Raw genomic sequence first — 16500 nt, 5'->3', positions numbered from 1 at the left:
CAACCTTAGTATTGGTCAGTGACTGCAGGGTGTAGGATTCTAACACCTTATGCTCTGTGGAGGTGTCAGTGGCCACATCGCTGTCTGCAATGAGGAAGCTCTGTTCTGACTTCACTTCATTCAGAACTGCAGAATATTTGTGTTTCCATTCAAATAACTTTGTAGACTGAGAATAATTTATATTTTGTTACCAGTGGACGGCCACAGGGATGTTGTGTGTCTGTTGTGTGTTGCACTGCAGACTGAGCAGTCCTCGTCTGTGGGCTGTGCCTGGAAAGTCCTCTCGGCTCGCCGGTGAGAGCGTGGCTGTTACCGCCGAGCCCCACCTGACCGGCAGATTGGCCCCAGCTGGAGGCGGAGGCAGGAACTCAGACTCAGCGGACGCTCGCCCTCGTGATTCAGCTGATACCGTGCACATGTACAGGGAAAGCGTGCAGGTCGTTTGCCAGATAGGATTTGATATCAGGCAAACGGGAGTGAAAATACTGGTGCTTGGGGGAAACTATATTCAACCTCCGACTCTGTGTACTAATGAGTACTTGTGTCTGCAGGAAGGTGGATGTGGGACTGACTGAATCTGAGAATCTCAACAAAGAGGACAACAGCTAAACTTAGCAGCAAGTGATTCAACCAGCTGTGGCAGAGCAGGGACTGAATACAGAAATGGATTCTTCTAATTCTGTTTTATAGAAGATAGATGACTTCACTTGTACTGCATTGGACAGCAATATTACAATATTAACCAGATTAGTCATATTACCTTAACCCCATAAGGTCATATTCACAATGAACAATAATTAAACTGAGACATGTGGAGTAATGTGACCTTTGTTGACATGTCGATAATTCAAATCCAGGACATGTTGACGAAACATGTCCTGAATGTAAACAAGACAGAACAATAAGTCGTAAACTGGAATATGAATGGGATATTCTAAATAATGTCTTCTTCTGAATCAGATCAGCTGTTGTAACATCAGTGAAAGAACTCTGTGACTTTTCAACACGGTCAAAGTCTGTTGAACCTGTGCTTGGAACTTTAAAGCATCTCTTTCGTCTCACTCATCAATTTTACGGGTAGGAAGAATTCTGTGGCAGTGCTTTGTTATATATATATATATAAATCAACAATATATGTATATATATACACCCATCTGCAGAAGAGGCTGCTAAGTCAGTGAGTACGCAGCCGTCTGAGCTTAAGCAGATGTAGAAAATGAGACGTGCGCTTCAGGAGCTTGAGGAGATACTTCCCCTGGTAGCTGCTGCTGGCGTGTGCTCGACGTCTGAGGCCGGGGGTTTGACGGTGGGGGGGGGGGGGGGGGGGGGGGGGGGGGGGGTGATGAAATGGGGGCAGGTCAGAAAAACCCAGGCTGTGCTGTTCTTTTGGGGGAGGCTGTTTTTTTTTTGCTACCTCCCCATATGGACAGTCTAATTTATTAATCACTGAAATTGTGGGATATGTTTAAGAATTCCATTATGTACTATTAGGAGAAACATTCAGACGACTGAATGTTATTTTTTGTGTGTGCAGGGACTCCTAGTTAATGTCACCTTACACACATGCCTTGTTGTACACTCTTATCTGTCTTTTCACATTAGAAAAAGCACCACGTCTTGTAACAGCTAAAACTGAAGATGTCGTCTTGTCCAACGTCTGAATCACGATTTTCTTTTTATTAGTAAAAACTCTGTAACATGTCTACTCTGACACAGTAACTGTAAGATCACCCTCTTGAGTTTTTATTTTTTTGTCGTTGACATTTTGCACTTGCTCCTTATGAGCCACAATCTGTTTCCCTGCAGGCGAGAGAAAAGTGGAAGCAGATTATTTAACCAGCATGTTGTGATCTCCGCACACACACACACACACATACACACACATTTGATGGAAGTTGATCCATCGGCTAATTCGCTCTTCGTCGTTCTGCAAGAGGGAGCTGTATGACATCATGATTACCCCCCCAGCCCCCTCTCAAACTCTTGGAATCATTTTACCACACACAAGCAGATCTCTCCTGTCACATGCAAAACTGTGTAACTCCCTGTTGTCTGGGGAATTTCATTGTGTTTGTGGGTTAAACTGATCTGCACATTCTTCCAGACGCCTTTTGAATTATCAACAGGATAAATAAAATATGCATGGAGGTCAAGCTAGAAAAGCCCTGTATGCCCTATATACGTACATGTTGGAAATATAGTATGTGTGCATTGTGTGTGTTACAAAAATATTCAAATGTAGGAGGTTCTTAGTTTTTCCCTCCTCTTTGGGATTAAGTGGTTAAGGACTGGCACATCAAAGAGTTCCTGTGTTGTCTCCACGTTCACGGAAAGGCTCAAAACTGAAGGTGTGAAGTGGGGATTAATATTTTGCAGAACATTTAACCTTTTATTGCGTGAGAGTTCCAGGAAATTCAAGTTGTACGAGGTTATAACTTCAGATTCAAATCAGAAGAAATGTGCATAACCTTTATAGACTTCTAAATCACCAACCTGAGGATGAGGTGCAACAAATTCATTTTACAAATATGTGCAGCAGCTCAGTCGTGCTGTTATGGTCCAGCCAAGGATAATAAAATGCAATCCAGAATGTAACATCTACTGGAGCCAGTAGGACAATCAGTTGTTCTTCCTGGGAGAACTAATGGGAACGTGTGTCCCACCTTTGACAAACTCGCCTGCTGGCCACAGAAAAGAAGTCAGTTGCCTTGTTTCAGTGGCTTTACCTCCATTGAAAACACTTTTTTTGCATATAAAGGTTTGAATTAGTCACACTCTAGCAGTTGAGTCCACATGGTTGGATGAAGGTAAAGACCTAAGTTACAGAAATATGTATTTTAGAATGACATAACATATATTTTTTTACGTGTCCACCTATTTGGTTTTACTCTTAGAATGTAAAACATTTTTAACTGACTAGGCTTCCTTTGATAATAACCAAGAAATGAGAAACATTTTGAAAGTGGATCCTGGGATTAAACACGAGTGTGAGGAGGTCAAACCAATGCTCAACATTAAGCTTCTCCTGACAGGTACACAAAGGATTCAGATACACACATAAGTTACATCTGGTCCACACTGACTTGTAAAGACGTTCACATGAAGCAAGTGGACCATCACACAAAGAGGTTATCACAAACCGGGGGACTCCAGTATTTGTATCGGCACGTTAACCGTTCTAATATCTGGTCATTGGTTCAATTAGCAGCTTCAAAGCTTCCAGGGATTTGGACCATTTTACCTTTGATGTGAAGCTCAATTCATCGGCATGTACATCCGAGTACCACTGCTGACAAAAGGTCGTCTCAGCCACTGACCTCATTAATGTGTTCGGATCAAACAGTCTTTTTTTTATCAGATACTATCCACCAATCAGCTACGAGGTTCTCAGTCACACGGTCAGAACTCCACAGGGGGTAAAAAGGCACTTAAGTGTGCTGGGCATTTTTTAGAGTGGAACCAAATTGTAAATGATTCTAATCGGATTTAGCTAATCAGTTAATTAATTATACTTATTTTTGAATTTTTAGAGACAGTTAATTATCTGGATATTTATATAACCTGTTAACCTTTAACCCTGCAGATGTATGGATGTGCGTAGCTGTGTCGGTGCATTAATAATTATTCTCTATTACACAATGTGTCCACTAGAGAGCACTAACAGGAACTGTTTAATGTACAAAGGTTGGTCTTAATTCTTCAAAAACTACAATTTCTTCAGGATGTCTATAGAAATCTGGCTGAAATTGTCACAGTTTCTGTTCTGACCCTGAAAAATCAACAATAGAAGAATATTTATAGAATTTGGGATATACAAGGGAAGTTCCTGCATCTCTGGATCTCAGCCAATCCAGTTACTGGGTTTTGAAACACTGCACTCATAGATGTGAAAGTACTATCATGTGCATCTGCCATGATTTAGGGAAAGCGAGTGGACAAACTGTGTCTATCATGCGATCGAGTGAGAAGCTGAATTAGTTAGACATCATGAATCCTGCAGCTCACCACCACTGGGAGCAATCAAGCTCCATTTGCTATACGTCTTCATAGAAAAGGAGAAAATCAGGTAATGCACCCTGTCAGGAAAAATTGACTGGTCAACAGTTTGCATCTGGTAATTTATCAGGTTTATTAGAGCTGGCACTTTTTGTCTGCAGAAAAAATTGTACCAGTAAGGGGAAAAGCAGCTGTGCAATTTCCACGCACGTAAGGGTCCATGTCTCATGATGCATGGAAAGTATTTTTGGCTGATGGTGTTATTTATACAGAATCGGGGCAAACTGGACAAATTAATAAGGCACATTATTCAAATCCACTTTTCAATTTAATCAGAAATATATAAAGCTGAGTTATTTCTTAAGCTAGCAGTTGGGTGATGCCATCAATCAATTAATCAAACTTTATTTGTATAGCACCTTTCAAACAATTGCAGTTTGACAACATGATAAAGAAGAATTTAAAAAAAAACGTAAAATGTGAGTAAAATAACTAAATAATATATAATATATAATAAATAAGATTTCATATGATTGAAATTCTAATACATCACTATGAATAAAACCAGTGTATATTTAAAATAATAATAAAACACCTCAATTTACATTTACACTCCTGTCTTCAGTAAGGCTGTTCCATCGTCTCTGAGCGTAAACGCTGATTACACAGAATCACCAAATCTTTTCGTTCAGATTTGGGGAGCAGCTGAAGGAGAAGAACCAGCGGATCTGAGGAGCCTTACTGGTTTAGAAACCAAGAAGCATCTCTGACAGGTAGACTGGTGCAAGGCCAGGTTAGTGCTTTATAAACCAATAAAAGGATTTTCAAAATCAATATGAAAATGAACAGGCAACCAGAGAAGGGACTTTAGAATACTCTAATGCTTTCTCTCTCTTTTTGGTCTTAGTCAGCGTTTGAGTGTAGCTGATTCAACAGAAAAGGAGAGAGTTTCACTAGTGTAGTCTGCTGCTTATGCTGCTAATAGATGAGGAAATATGAAAATTAGCTTACTAACCATAACATGTTACGTCAATGGCATTTGTTTGTTAAATAACATCAACAGGGATTTTGTGGCATGGTTGTGAGCACAACAACTCGGTGCACTTAAGGAGAGATCCTGACAGAGGACATGTTGAATGTCTGGTGTAACTCAAAAACACTGTGTTGGTCAGTCGCTTCATATTTTTCTGGGTTTCCTTGACTAGTTTTTGCGGATTGAGGTCCAGTGGTTAATATCTTTCTCTGGTGCAGCCTGTGTGAGGCTGATTCTGTGAGAGGAGCTGAGCCTCCCTACCAGCTTTTCTTCATCATCATCTTCTCCTCTTGGCAACACAGAGCCATTAAACGCTCTGAGCCGGGCTCACTGATTTAAGATTTCACAAGAATTGTACTTCCCCTTATGTGACCCTGTTTAAAAAGTGGAATTCAGCAACACATACTTGGACTGAGGTAAGGTTTCAGTGGATTTTGATGGTTTGTCAGACTGTATGTATATATATATATATATAACTTAAGCTTGGTATAGTCTGGTTTGCAGACTGACATTTGCAGTTTGCATTAAACTGGATGGTTGTAGTATCAAAATGTGGAATCTCATTTATATTCTGGATTTGTAAACTTAGATTCTAATCTTTGTTGACCTCGTTTTTCCAACACATAATACTCGATGATAGTAATGTTATATTTTCATATATATTAATGATCCATTTGTCGTGCACTATAGCTCAGTGCCTGAACAGCATGTGCAGGACACACGTAGTGCATGCATGTACAGAGGGCACATGCACATGGGTCTGGTCTTATCAACACATGCACGGAGCAGATCACACTTCCCTGCCTGACAGTGGCTGTGATGAGGAGGCAGGAAGGCGAGCCTCTCTGGGCATAAACATGTCCTGCATCAAGATATACAACCGGCAATTCCATTTAGCTGAGGCCTCCACGATTGCCTTTTTGCCCCCGCCCAGCAACTCGTGCACACCGACAAATACGTGGCCTTGCACACGTGCGTGCACATCATGCACACACAGTAAAGGGGTCAAAGAAAGGATATCTAACAAAATGAAAATAACCTCTCAGTTTATATGACGATCATGCAAACGCCATCCATCAATCATACATGAAGGGTTTGTGCAGCGGAGCAGCAGCCAACAAGCAAGGAAGCAGCTTGCCTCACAACCGTCAGTGTGTGTGTGTGTTTGTGTGTGTGTGTGTGTGTGTTGGGGAGGGGGAGAACTCTGTGCATGAGAAAGTTTGTCAATCAAAGTAACCATGGCCCATTGATATATATATCATATATAAATATTGAATCGATTTATTATTTAAGCTAATAATTAGCTTTCACTTAATCCTCTTTAAAGATGGACTAGTCTAAAGCAGATGTGAAGCATAACCGACAAATATGATGACCTCTCACTAAGCAAGATTCCTTATTTTGAGAAAGATTTGATGGCAATAATGCAGTTGTGTTTTAGAAACAGTTGTTCTTACCCAATGCCACTCAATCCATTCACCAAAACTATGAAACAGCATCACACCCAGATATACAATACAATGCCACAGCAACCTAATCAAAAATATTTCACACTTTAAATAAAGATTAATATTGTTAGAAGTTCACAGCTGACAAGACTCTGAAAGTCTCTTTTTGCTTTAAAGTCTCCAGACGCAGGATAATGCTGCACAGCTGGCGAACATCAAAGTTCCAGAAACTCCAACTATCTATTGTGGAATCGATGTGGACTCTGCTGGATGTGGGAGTCGTTCACATGTTGTTCTCTCGCAGTGTCAGTATATTGCACAAAAAGGAAACAACCTCTGAAGCAAACAAATCCCTTAAAACGCTGCAGTGGAGAAGTCTGATGCTCAGTCTGCAACAAACATAGCCTGACTAATCCCTCCTCACAAGTGACGAGGCCTCGTCGACTCACACACAAAGACTTCAAAGGAAACCGTCTGACACAACTTTGGACTGGAGTGATGGAGCTGCGTTCCTCACAGGGTTAACGTAACGCCGGCGTTTGCTCAAAAAGCTTGATGGGCCGAGCTAAGCTCCTGTGATTGGCCTTTGTGTGTGAGAGTGACCACTTAAGTGCTGCTCGGCCCTCCTGAGCACGTTTAGAGGCATAAGCATTTCCTGTGCGGGTGTGTGTGTGTGTGTGTGTGTTTGTGTGCCCTTTGAGAATGCATTGGTGTATGCTCACATGCTCACTGGTGCGTTTGTGTTTGTTTTGCTGTGTGTGCATGTGTGTGACAGTGTGTTTTCCTGCTATATGGTGGTGCTATATGTTTGCATCATCATTTAAGCAGCTTTCAAGAGCATGTTGATAGATTCACTAAAAGTGCTCTGAACAAAAAAACATCCTTGGGCAAAATGTTAGTTATCTCAACTTAAAGTGATGTGTTCTCTCATTTAAGTTGTTATAAAAGTTTATAAAAAGCTCTGCACACAGCGTCCAGCTAACAAATAAAAAGGGACAGTATGTTATTGATCTGTTTGAAAACGACTGACAAGGAATAATTCTGAACACAGGAGAACAGAACAGAACATTCCACACGGACACTGCACTAGTGTCCAAGTTTCAGGTGGAAAACAAGTTTCTACTTTCCAAAGTTTTTGTTCCACTCCAGCATATTTCTGATTGGTTATGAGACTTTCAGCTGTAAGGGGTATTTGTGTATGTTTACAACCAGATGAGCTGAACAGTGTCGGACTGGTTCTTTTATTTATAACTCTTTATAAAACACAGCAGAACATTCTCCAAAAATAAACACGGTACAGCAGGAGCTGTTTACGGCCACATAGGAGTGTATTCACCTGCTCTGCACTCATGTGACCTCACTCTGAATAGTTATGAGTTTAATTTTTCATAAGAGGGGGGGGGGGTAATGGCTGTAGGACTGACCTGACAGAACACGACAGGAGATGATACCAAGGTTTTGTTGCTGTCTTCAGGTCAGAGACTTTAACCAGTAATTCACTGCAGAGCACAACGATGTGTTTACACTCTGCACAGAAAGAGTCAGAGTCCTGCAGTGTTCAGAAGTCTGAGACTTTTCATCTGGCACCATCATCAGGCCAAAGTTTGAACTTGTCCCAGATTTAGTTTTATGACACACAAGCACAGGTTGGTCTCATAGGTGAACATAAAGCCTTCTCATCATCTGCCTTTCAGCATTTGGAGCTTTATTCACATCTACATTTTTACATTATTACAGCATTGGCAAGACAATTATTATTTGTTTTAAACCCTATGACATCATGTATGTGATATAAGCCTCTCAGTTTATAGAGTTGACCTTTCTATAACCTTGTAACCTGTTCAGTTGTGTACCTGGGAAATCTCTGTGTAGGACAAAGTTAGTGTTCTGCCGACAAACCACTTTTTTTAGCGATTCCACGAAAACATAAGTTATAGTAATCAACATAAAGGTATTTTAAGAGACTGGGACACATAAGCCTCTCTTTGATGCTCAATGACTAACCACAGGAATGGTCCATTGATATTTAATATAAGGATTTTGTTCCTTGTTATAATGGAGAAATAATAAAAATAAAAACGCCTCATTTTGCTGTGTTACTCTGGCTGTTCCACATTTTGTTCTTTTGTCTGTTCTGTGATAAACTAAGTCAACGTTTGATATCACCTCTTTATAAATATAATCATATGTTTATTGTGACATGGGACATTAGCTTCTGCAGCAAATGACTGTGGCCTTCAGGAACGACCTTTGACTGACGCACTGCTGACATGAAGAAGGGCTTGTTACGCACTGGGTATCACTGGGAACTGCCTCCACACCCTTCACTGTGTTCATCTCCTTTCCATAGTGTCCTTGAGTGTTCTGCCTTCACACATGAATCACACGTGTTCTGTGGCTGACCTTGTATCTCCAGACTATGGGAAAGTTCATCATCTCCTCTCTGTATATATATATGAATGTCTCCCTCCTCTTGTAGTATTCAAAGTCTGTGAGGTAGTTCCTGACCTGTAGTTACACCTGAACAGGCCTCGTTCACATATTTGAGGATTTTAAAATATAATTCGCTGCTTTTAGTTTGATCAAATATACGTTTACGAGCTGCCTCCATCATGTGGATGTGCAATGTGCCGCCCTCTCCTAATTCATTACTGCACAGTATGTCTGGTGGTGGCCTCATCAAGGTGGTAAGCCTTCTCCTCAATCCACCCATTTGAGTGTGTGTGTGTGTGTGTGTATAGGAGAGAGAGAGAGATATTGTGAGGATATTTAATGAGAGTATAAGAGCTAAAGCGAGCGGGGGGGGGGGGTGGCTGAGTATTAGCCTTTTTAGATATCATTAAACATTAATACCGCCGGGGGACTGGAACACACTGGGGTCCTTTTTCATTGACTTTCATGCTGCTCGCTAATCGAGTTTCACCTCCGGGGACCTCCGCACCCCCACCCACCACCCGGTGCAGCACTGAAGCTGGGGAGAGATCAGATTGCCACCCCGCTTCTGAGGATGAGATTAGTGTGTGTGTGTGTGTGTGTGTGTGTGTGTGTGTGTGGTAATGGTAGATTATGTGAGGTTATGCACTCTCTCCTGCTCCCTCTCTGTCCTTGGCTCATGGTGTATGATTCATGCAAAAATATAACTGTTCTAAAACTATTAAAATGCCTTTGGGGTTTCGCATATATTAACCCAACACTTAATCCGAGAAGCTTCTTCAAGTATCTTCCTGCATGATCTTATTTCTGTGTGTCTTTTATATTGTAATTCATTTCAGCTTCTTTTAAACTAAAGATGACGCACATTTCAGTCTCAGTCTTTCTCATGCTAGTTGTGTATCAGTTCATCATTTGCTAATTTGTCTGAATTCTGTGGATTGGTCAATGCTTGTAGCCAAGAAATACATAAAACACACAAATTATGTCAAACTTATATAAAACAGTAATACTGTCACTTATATAGAACTATTTCATGCTCTTGTGTTCTTTACAGTTTATGTTAAATGATGATTACAAAATATAAAATTGGATAATAATACATACATGTATAACCTTATTTTATCAATATAATAGTATTATTTTGTACAAATAATAAAGTCATATTATACTGTATTTATTTTATAGTCAGTCAACTAATCAATTTAATCTTTACAGGCTGATAATGTGCAGTTGCACATCTAATATACTACATTTGTCCAGACCATACATTGCTATATATAAATATACAGTACCTATTAGATATAGTGTTTTCCCAAATGAACTTTAAAGACAAAGCTCGACAGCAGCAACTCACTGAGTCCGCTGTGCCTCGAAGTCGAGCACCAACAGAGGGCAGCACTTCCCTTCTAAAGAAATCAGCTTTCTGTGTGTGTGTGTGTGTATGTGTGTGTGTGTTTTATGTGCAAGCTCTGCAGGGAATGAATGAGCTACTGTACAAAGCTGATGTTACAATGAATGACATCAACATTAATGAGTTCATCTCATTCACAGCTATTCCTCACCTGCCTCCCCCCCACCTCATCCCCAGGAGTGCTGTCTGTGGAAAACATCTGCACAGAGTAAGAAACATCAGCTCAACAAAAACCATTAATGAGTCAATTAGCTCCAATTCAAAACATCAACGTAACAATTCAATCGCATGGTTTGTTTTTAAATATTCAATCCTTCATTAAAGCAGCATTTTCCTTTTCTCTGACAGATCCATGAAATACATGTTCCAGAATTGATTTGATCGAAGTTCACCTCTGCAGCTGAGGCGCAGCCAAGTAAGTGGTCGTTTTGAATTGAATCCTTATGAGCACACGCAGTAGATGGTTCAGCTGCATCAGAATCAGTTTGAAGTTTTCCTTTCACAAAGATACAAGTTTATTTATTTAGTGTACAGATTTCCACCAGCTGATTATACTTTACATTTATATTCATGTAGAGTCTATAAACTGTTATGAATTATCTTGTGCTAAATATTAATTAATATGAATATAAATCACTTCATATTTTTAGTTTGGAAAACTTCTCTAAAGTGTGATGACTGGGTAACGTAGGGAACATGTAACTTTAATGAGCACAGCATGATAGATTTCATGAAAAGGTTCTGGCATTAAAGCAAATGCAGTGAATCAGCGTTATTAATTATTAATGGATTAATATATAGAGGTTTTGCAAAGGTTCCCCTCAGGATATAAAGTAGTGAAAATCAGCACCAGCTCCAAACATATGTACAGTTTAACATTCTGTGTAAACCTATATGGACTTTTCTACTTTCGAAATAAATAATGTGTTTACTTCAACTTTTATTCCACCGGTAATATTAAATATTCATATTTTATCTACCCCGTGAATAAAGAACAATTTCAATCATATTGCTGGAATTCCTGACAACCACTTCTCAGTTAACTTTTTGGGTTTTATAACTCGTACGTTCTCTTCTACGTTAAGTCTGCAACTCTTTTCCAAAAAGTTCTGATCCGTCCGACACCAAGCAGACGACCAACAAGATAACAGACCAGTAAATCAAAAAAGGCCCCAAGACAAACCATGACATTTATCTATGTACCGATTTATTGACGGATTTGTCAGATGAGCAGGAACACCACTCTAACTCGATGTTCATGTAGCGCTCACTGTGTTTGCTGGATGTGTAAGTAGGTCACTGGGCATCAGGAATCAGAACATCTCTCACACAACCATCCAGGCTCCTGTGACTCCAAACACCCAACTGTGAAATGACCTCTTCTCACTGTTTGACCCTGATTTCCTGTCCCGTCTCTGGGATGTGTTCAGGTTCATCGGCCGGACACCACCCCCCCGATTCTGCTGGAAAGCTGCCCGCCACAGGTCACATGACCTGGAAGAAAAAACCAAGGAGACTTTCGGGATCCCTCTACGGTCAGAAACCACTTTCCTGTTGATGAATGATGAGTTGCTCTGTTCAGATTGAAACCTGGTGGAGGTGGTTTGATTCAAAACGTATTCATCCAGAAGAACACAGTCTATACAAATCAAAGTTTAGGAATTGATGATGCATAACTTATATGGCTTTAAAGCAATTATTGCAGTTGTGTGATTTTACAGAAGATTGTACATACATGTTTTATATATACATCAGAATCATTTTGTACTCAACACATTTAGAATGACATTAAATCATAACATTTTACATCTTTGAAAATATAACTGTTATAACCGAGGGAAGATACTACACCAGTTTTTATATTCAATAGTTCTTTATGCATGATTAATGTTATTTAACATTTGAGATGTTACCTTCACTTTAACCACAATATTAAAGATGTAAAACACACAGAAATTCCTGTTGAATGGAAACTGGCTCCATCTAGTGGTTTGGAGGGGGAAGAAAGGGGAATCAGAGCTAATGGGAGTATTTCTTGTTCTCTGTTTTAACTTCTCTCTTTGTGTCCTCTGTGTTTTCTCTGTGTGTTAGCATGGGCTGGCTCTCTACCTGAGGGGAAGTCCAGAGGCTGATGAGCTGACCTGTGCCTGTGTGAGACCACACCGCTCTGCTGCCCTGTATGCCCTGGGCACACGACACCCAGCACTGATCTGGTGAGTAACAGCACTGATGTGATGGAAGGCTCCTCTCTGCATTACAGAGCAGGTGAAGCCAGCAGGCGTCCGAGCTTTGAAGCTGTCGTGAAGGTGATGCTGATGTTCGGTGACGGTTGTGCCGCCGGCAATGAATCTGATCATCTAATTTAGATTGGTTGAAACTCTTCCCTCCGTTTGCTTCAGTCCATCTCCGGACCTTTGGATAAAGTCACACACCACTCCCAGTCCACATCTGTTTTATAGTTCCTTCTCTTCTGTTGGACTGTGTCGTTATTAAGCTCTAGAGCTACACTCACAAACGAATATTGCAAATGTTCTCACAGGGCTCTGGGATGTTTACCCCACCGACATTGAAACACAACCTTCAGAGTCCTGAGCAGGAGACCTGGTGGGTGAACCATGGGCACCACCCACTCATCATGTTCATGCTCCTACAGTTTGTATCTTCAGCTCATTAACTTGTCAGGTCCTTACGATTTGTTGGGCCATGGTTCTTTTTCCTCGTCTTTTGTTAAAATGGAAATAGCTCTCCTGCTCAAAGGCAACATGAACATCTCTGCATGTGTCTAATTAACGTTTCACTATCTACACATCTCTGGCAGCGTGCAACACTAAAGGTAAATAGTCTGTTTTGTAGACACGTTTCAGTCTGTTGCTCTGTGCACTGAGTGGAAGCTGCCCAAAAAAAACTAGAATAGAAATAAGTAGAGGCGCTCTGCCAAAGCCCGACAGTCGCAACTTAAATTCAATCAAGCTGCACCAAACTTCACACACTTGTAAATATCGGTCCCCTTAATCTGCCTTCATTTAAAAAAAATCAAGAGCCATGAATTATTGTCAGGGAAATTAATAAAAAAGGTTAAAAAAAAAAAAATTGCTGTGATAAGAGCCAACGCCGGTGTCCATGTGCTGTAAAACCCAAACACCTGATCCAGGCAGCAAAGTGAATTCTGTTCTTTCGGCCTCTGCCTGCTTGTGTATGTGTGAAAGTCAAACTCTGGAGAAAGTCCAGAACCAGTTCTGCCGAGCTCCTCCAGAGGTTTTATCTGCCAACAGCTTTAGTTGTCCCGTCATTTTTACATAATCTTACTGACACACAAACAAACAGACAGAGAGACGGGGGGGGGGGCACCCATCACCTGCCTGAAGAGGTAAAAACACACCAAGTCGACTACAGGGGACTTTTTGACTGATTCATCTTCTTGTCGACTTTGCACTCTCTCCATCAACAAGGGCAGAGGAGTACAGCTTCCCTCTGGCAGAGTTTCCCCTTTGTCAGTGTGACAAGCTTCTGCCATGTTGGCAGTTTAGGAAAATGTTCAGAAAGTGTCAGTGATATCTCAGGATGAAAAGTCGTAGGAGATGAGGATGTCCACGTTCGGTGATAAGGGGCAGACGCCAGTGTTGAGGAGCTGTAAACAAGATATTTCCTGAAGGCCAGATGTGAAACTGTCTGTTGTGTCATCGTTCTTGCTTAGTGATATCACTGCCTCCTGGTGGATTGGAGTGGAATGACTTCTTATAGCCATCTTTTGTCCATATGTCAGCAGGAAAATTTTATTTGCTTGACAAAGGTTCCTGGTTCTGAAAGTTCCAAGGACTTCCAGGTCAACACCACGTCATTCCCCTTCGGTCTTGTCCTACTGTCCCCTACTATCTCCCCCCCACTATTTCTCTGCTGTCCCCCGCTGTCTTCACCGTCCATATCCATTAGAGGCTTGAACACACCATCAAAGCAACTTGAAAGAGATCACAACGAAATGTCCCAGCTGACATTGGGCTCCCACGGTCCAAAGACAAGCACGTTATGTTAATTAGAGACTCTGAATCGCCCGTAGGTGGGAATGTGAATGTCTACGTGTCTGTCCTTTGATGGACGGCCTGACCTGTCCAGTGTGAACACTGCCTTTCACCCAATGTCAGCTGGGACTGGCTCCACCCTCAAAGGTTAGGTGGCAGAGATAATGACATGATGGATGGAAACTAAACATCGTCTTTTTTTATTCAAAGTTTTTACAAGGAGGTACTTGCACTCTGCTACAAACCAGTGTTACTTATTTGTTGGTTGGTTTGTTTGTAAGAAAGTTTTGGCAGAAACTCCTGGACAGATTAGAACACAACTCAGCACACAACTCAGCACACAACTCAGGGGCATGTGGATGAAGTGGAATTTGTTGCACCATGGTTGCATGGGAGGTGAATGTTTGGCCTTGGCTCAGGTCTGTGCTCCACTCAGGGCGATTCTGGTATTCAACGTGCGATAGATAAATATTGTACCACTGACACAGTGGAATGGGGAACAGTGGAATGTGTGCTTTTAAGTGCATTCCTTAATCATAATTGAAATGGGCTGGTTTTAAAAAAGTGAGCTTTTCTCAATGACATTCACCCATTCGCACGCACCATTCATTGATTCAGCTTATGTACAGACCTGGCCATGGTTTATATGGAATGTTTTAAAACTGGAGATAGAACTCCTGACTCCAACGTTCGGTGTTGACTGAGAGGTTCTGTTGCAACAGTGTCGGACATATCTGAGCACAAGAAGGCAGAGGAGGCATTTGGAGCAGCCTCAGGGACAGGACAGCCTGTAAGGACGTACTGAGCCTTGAAATGTTCACTTCTGACCACTTTATATGACTGAAGATGTCGATGGACTCTGCAGGGACATGAGAGAAATCCTCCTCAGTATGTGGAGAGACCCCCTCAGATTCATTTATAACAATGTACAGATCCTAGAGTATCGAGTGCACAGAGCAGAAAACGTGTTGTTCCCTCGGCTCTCACTGTGCTAGACCCACATCTGACTCATACTCAAACCGCTCTGCTGTAATGTAGACACATGCACTTTATTACATTCAAGCTTTGTATTGTTGTCAGATCCAGTGTGCGTGTGTGTGTGTGTGTGCGTGCGTGTGTGTGTGTGTGTGTGTGTGTGTGTGTGTGTGTGTGTGTGTGTGTGTGCGTACAGAATAACCTCGGCAAAACATTAGACCATTTTTTGGAGGTTTCACTTAAAGGTCAATTTAAAAATAACACATTTTCCACAAATAGCTAGAGAGAGATCCAAAGCCTGCATAAATCACAAAAAGGATTTTCCATTAGGATTCATGATAAGTAACATCATGATCTCAAAAAAGCCATGACACACACAACTCATTTAAATGTGGCTCAGGGGACAGAGAGGGTTGTCCACTGACCAGAAGGTCGGTTGTTCGACCCACGGCTCCTCCAGTCTGGTCACAACTTCTTTCTTCCAGTAGAATAATCGTTGACCTGCGTTGTTACTCATCAGCAAAGTGAAGTTCTCTGCTGTTTCCACCAATATTCAGTCCTTTGGCAAAATAACAAATATGCAGCAGTTATGAAATATTCTCGGGCACTAGCTCAAGACAGCGGGCTACAATGTCCCGGTCAGATTACAGCAGAGCCCGGTGTATTAAGTGACTTCTGCATTCTGCTGATATCACCTACAGTAGCTTCAGCTCTATTTTTCAGTCCACTGTCAATTCTTCATTTTATAGAGAAAAGAAAACCCCATCAGGACAGTGAGGGAGACGGAAGGAGATAAAAGTCTCCTGCTGAGTTTTTCCTGCATGAATATATCGGTCTGTCTATATCTGCCTGTTTGTTTCAAATCTTTGAACCGGATGCTTTGAGCATGTTTGTACGTGCCTGTGCATACATGTGTGTGTGTGTGTATTGACTGTTAATGCATGCAGCAGAGCTTTATAGATTAATCCTGTGGAGGTAACAGACATGGCTGTCTACTGATCCGACTGATTCAGCAGATACCGGCTTCCTTTCACAATATTATTGGCAAAAACACTGTGGCTCCGCTACCTCTGGTCCTGATATTGAGTCTGTAGCATATGGCATCCAGGCAAATTAGCTGCACACAAGACACTTCTATATTTCATACACACTTGCACAAATGCCTCAGTTAACTTCCTTTGAAAAGCG

General features: G+C 41.4%; 1 protein-coding gene across 2 annotated transcripts in view; it reads left to right on the top strand.

Annotated features, from left to right (window-relative positions):
• pcbp3 (poly(rC) binding protein 3) overlaps window positions 1–16500 on the top strand; it is a 53295-nt gene that overhangs the window by 9692 nt on the left and 27103 nt on the right. For both annotated transcript variants that reach the window (XM_062403376.1, XM_062403375.1), the window contains exons 2-5: window positions 10462–10529; window positions 10670–10736; window positions 11752–11856; window positions 12413–12534. The gene's annotated coding sequence lies outside the window, so the exon portion shown is untranslated. The remainder of the gene's footprint in view (window positions 1–10461; window positions 10530–10669; window positions 10737–11751; window positions 11857–12412; window positions 12535–16500) is intronic.

This window comes from Platichthys flesus, chromosome 13 (genome assembly GCF_949316205.1).
Source record: "Platichthys flesus chromosome 13, fPlaFle2.1, whole genome shotgun sequence".
NCBI classification, from domain to species: domain Eukaryota; kingdom Metazoa; phylum Chordata; class Actinopteri; order Pleuronectiformes; family Pleuronectidae; genus Platichthys; species Platichthys flesus.
This window is presented reverse-complemented; position numbering and strand designations above follow the sequence as displayed.